We start from the raw sequence: 5,380 nt of genomic DNA, 5'->3' as shown, positions 1-5,380 counted from the left end.
GTAGGTTCTATTTACTGGATAAGAGATATGTACACAAGAGGAGTAGCGCTCTTCAACCTGTCCGCTGGTCAACTGCTCTATAGACGACGTATGGCAAGTGATACATTAGCAGCTTCCATACGTCGCCAGGCACATTAATTAAGCATGTGGGACATTGATAAATACATTGCCACACGCTACTAGCTAGGCTAAATAAATAATACATAAATGGAGCACATACATAATATACATAGCATAATATAAATACAGCATACAGAATATACATACAATCAGGTCATCCTTAACCGTCATATTTTGTGAGGTAATCTTTGTCAGGTCTCCAGGTAAATTGAGGCTGCCTTTTCAAACTATCAAAGTTTGCCCTTCTTAAATCTGGGACTTTCTTGGAATTTTCCTTGTGATTGACATTAATAATGAGGTTTTCTCTGTTTGACAGAACTAAACCGAGTGTATCATTGCCCCGGTTGGGCTCCGCTATATGTTGACTGAGGAAACAGTCCTGAACTGTCTCAAGAAAATTCTCTGATTCTGAGTTAACCGTAAGGTCGGTTCAGTCTATAGGACGAAAGTTAAAGTCGCCTATTATACAGACTTTGCTATGCCCGGATGCCCTACGCAATCCATCTCAAATAAGTCGCTCATTAACTCTCTCCACATTATGAGGTCTATATATTACTCCTATGATTGATTTTTCCCTACCGTCGGTTAGTTCTATCCAAATTGTTTCTGTATTCAATTCTTATTTATTTCACACTTCAGATTATCCCTGACATAGATTGCTACCCTGCCTCCTTTCCTAATCTGCCTATCGGTGTGGAATAATTTGTAGCCTAAGGTTCAGTATGATCTCACTTAATGTAAGAGAACATCTGCACCGAATAAATATAATTTCATATACAAACAGCTTTAGCTGAAGGAGGATATACCTATCAATTAATATATTTAGGAAAAAAACGAGATTGCTTTGAGAATAATAATTTTCACCTGTGTCAGTTAGTCTCTCCATAATATATTTAACAAGTGGAAAGATACAAGAACCTTAAGGATCTTATCACCCGTAAGGGTCCAAGACACTCAGGTAAGAAGTCAGAATAAGGTCCTCAATACCTAGTTAAAAATAATCATGCAGCACATTACACCAGCTTCAGTAAACTCTTACTTATACAGTGGTTAAAGAGGGGACTCTTTTTGAACTGACTAAGAGAGTTGTGGTGCTCGCCTACCTCAACACAACTTGCCATACTTGGAAAGAAAGATAACAGCATTAAAGAGATAACAACATAAAGAAAATATAACAAAATTATGAAGAAAAAACATCATTAAGAAGAAGGTAACTGCATTAAACAAGGAAGACAACAGCATAAAACTAGAAAGATAAGAGCATTATGAAGGAAAAATAACAGTATTAAGAAATATACATAGCTGCATTAAGAAATATATATATATATATATATATATATATATATATATATATATATATATATATATATATATATATATATATATATATATATATATATATATATATATATATATATATATATATATATAATCGTATTACGAAAAAAACGATAAGAAAGAAAGGTGGCAGCATTAAGCAAGAAAAATAACTGCATTAAATAAGAAAGATACCATCATTAATAAAGAAATAATAACTTTATTGAGTAGAAAGCTAAGAGCATTAAGAAAGACATATAACAGCACAGAGATAAAACAACACTGACAAATATCCATAAACTGTTTTTTATCCAGACTGAATATCAGAAGTTTATAGTCCATTATGAAACAGAAAGTGACAGTGTTGACAGGTGTAGCTCCAGGTAGTACAAGACTCCTGAGCAGGTTCTGTGTGTTAGCGGTGACCCAGGCGTGTTAATTATACTTGTAGATGTCATGAAAACACGACACATAAAGCTTGGAAAAAATAAATAAAATTCTTCGAGTCAATTTTGCTTCGCCAACACTAATTAAGTTAGTTTGTTGTTTTTTTTTTCGAATTTTCGGTGTGTATTAGATACAGACAGCCAGAACACACCCACACACACACACACACACACACACACACACACACAATCCAAATTAGAGAGGGAGAAACATCCCGACTATTGCCCATTAAACACCGCCTTGGTGTAGAATGTAGATGATGGCACTAATTCGACTATGAATGTCATCCGGTGCAGTCTCAAGCAAGACTTTATATAGGATTTTCTAGACCCGTTAAATTAGTTTTCTCTTGGTCCAGGCGAACTACAGAAATCGACCCATCAACCGCAGCAAGTTGTGAATGTTATACATAAAAGTCGGTCTTATATGGAGTTGGCCAGACAAATATCTCCATCGTTAATTGCTTTAGAGACAAGACACTCGTCGCTGTATCACTGTAAATTCCTTTCTTCCTTTATCTCAGAGTAAAATAAGATAATTGTGAGACCCTTATTTTATTATTTTAATGTTCGTAGTCTTAATATTGATGAATGTAGCAGACATAACATTCATCATAACGCACAAAACGCATCTATTCTCACGCAAACATCACTATTGTGTTACTGTTATATGTTTGGTAATAGCTAGGTTTCAAACTAAAAATCACAGTTTTGTGTTTATGACCTAGAAAATAATAAATACATCAACAAATCATCACAAGGTCGACCTGACAGTACTACATCAGTCTCATATCTTGAGCCACAGTACAGGACTCCCCTCCCCCCGACTCTTCCTGGCCCTCACTAACTCTCAGCGTCGTATACTTATAACCATATTACAAAGAATCCACATATGATCAATCCACCTTCAAGAAAGAACTAAAAAAATGTCTTCCTCAATAATAAAATATAAATAATAAATAAATAAATAAAAGGACATGTACCCCAGAAAACACGAATCACTACTTAATGGGAAGTTAATGGTACAACTACACTCACACTTAAATGTCTATTCCGAAATTCATGTTCCAATTAAAAGCTGGATGTCTTCAATAAGCAGAGTTGATAAAAGCTAATACGTGAACTAATAAGAGTCCGCTAGATGGGTACACAATACCTATAGTAGTAACTTGCACCGCCCCCTCCCCCCAGGAGGAGAATAAAGAACCATGATAAAGACGCACGACGCAAAGCTTATTAGAGTCCCACAGTATCAGAGTATCAAACCCTGAACATTGATGTTTATAACAACTTATTATATACAATGAATTTGTTGTCTGATTTATATAATTAACATTATTTAAAGAAAGGTACCAGCTAAGGCAAAGTGTTAGACGTAATACTAAGAGGTAAAGTATGAAGCCAGCAACTCCAGGCAGTAACAGCAACAATAAATCTTTCATATATATGACACCCGCTCCGCCAGACATAATTCAGTTAATTACCCACCGGGAAGGATAACAAAAAGGAACAAGACGAACACGCTCAATAAATATGAAGAGAAACGGAGCTGCTCCAGTTAGAGCCACTTATCTCAGCGTAAATCTTGTGTGATGAACTTTATGGGAGGTTAATGAAACTGTGTGTGGGGGACTGGCCAGTGTTGGTCCGCTCACCCGGCCTCTTGTTGAACACTGTGTGTGTGTGTGTGTGTGTGTACAGCAGTAAGCGGGGTGAATCAAGGAAAACATGCACAACAAGAAAGAAAGGAAATAATGAGATAAGTATTACACAAAACGAGATACGAACAAGAAAAATATAAACAACAGACAAATGTTGAGACGTAAAGTAAGAACACACCTCACACTTGTTCATTTTCTCTCAGTTCTTAAGGCTGTAATCTACCTTCAACAGTCCTGCAAATTCATACCAGAATTATCGTCTACCATAACAAATGGTTCTAAGAATCGTGAGTTAAGGCGCAACGCAGCCTATAGGAAGACGCATTTTGCAGTGCGTGTAGTATTTTGTTTGGTGCCTGTTGTTTTGTTAAAATGTTTGTACTGAGGAGTTTCATGGGAAATCACAATTAGTCAGGTAACATTCTTAAAAATTTAGTCCCTCTGTGTCTGAATTATTCTCTTAGGCAAAAATATTTTTTCAACTGTAATTGGTCAAAAAAAAGGAGACAGTATATAAATTACTTGCAATCACTTGGCAGTAGAGGAGTCTATGATACAATATTAACAGTTATAATTAAGGTTACTTTGAGTGTTATACTTTTCAAGTATCATAAAAACTGCGTAAATCTGGCCAGGAGAAAGTGCTTCAACTCTACCAGTTCATGTGAGGCAATGGAAATCACTTCGCATGAGGCATAAAAACTTTCAGTAACACCTTCCTCAGACTCTTCTCACAACACGGTTAAAACTAAAACAAAATAAAAGATGCTGTCAGCTCAGAACTAATACAATGATATAAGAATAAGACAACAGAGGTACACAAATTCAAACAGAATACAAATTACCTTTGAAAATTCAGTGTCTCATTCCTTAGACTGGCTTTAATAAATCACTAAGTGAAAATTTAGTAAAATATGATTTATCACCACACCATTACAATCGTCTTTCGTTGTTACATTTGGCTTTCTGTGTGTCTTTTATATCTTGGGAATGCATTGATTATAAAGTAACATGAATTTGTGATGCTGCTGTCTATAGGAATAATATCAAAGATTCTTGTTGTTATATGTAGAGAGAGTATATGTGAGTATATGTTTACATACCATGTGTATATATATATATATATATATATATCTTGATAAAATCACACGGGAAAATGGAAACAACGGAGTACCTTAGCTTTCGTCTTTATTCAAGACATCTTCAGAGGCAACATGCCTCTGAAAATGTCTTGAATAAAGACGAAAGCTAAGGTACTCCGTTGTTTCCATTTTCCCGTGTGATTTTATCAAGATTTATCTTATCCACGTTTTCATTGTGGATTTACATGAAATATATATATATATATATATATATATATATATATATATATATATATATATATATATATATATATATATATATATATATATATATATATATATATATATATATATATATATATATATATATATATATATATATATATATATATATATATATATATATATATGGTGTAAAGAAACTTGCCCATTGTTTCACTCTGCCCGGGTATCGAACCCGGAATCACTCACTTGCGAAGAGAACATACAGACCATTACACCACAGGTGAATTCGCGATATTATTTCAAGTTCGAGCTCCCAGATTGACTGGAAGTTTATAGTACAGATGTGTGGGCAACATCACGGATATATACTATCTCTCTTTATAAACACAAACACGTATATCGAGTCTCGGACACGCAAGCATATACAGTAGGGTGTGTCATACGGAGGCGAATTTTTTTTTTGGAGTTTGAAAAATCGGCCCATGGTATTAATGATGTAGTTCTATGTGCAGAATCATGTGATATCTTC

Source organism: Homarus americanus, unplaced genomic scaffold (genome assembly GCF_018991925.1).
Source record: "Homarus americanus isolate GMGI-L3 unplaced genomic scaffold, GMGI_Hamer_2.0 scaffold32583, whole genome shotgun sequence".
Classification (NCBI taxonomy): domain Eukaryota; kingdom Metazoa; phylum Arthropoda; class Malacostraca; order Decapoda; family Nephropidae; genus Homarus; species Homarus americanus.
Note: the sequence above shows the minus strand (reverse complement) of the source record.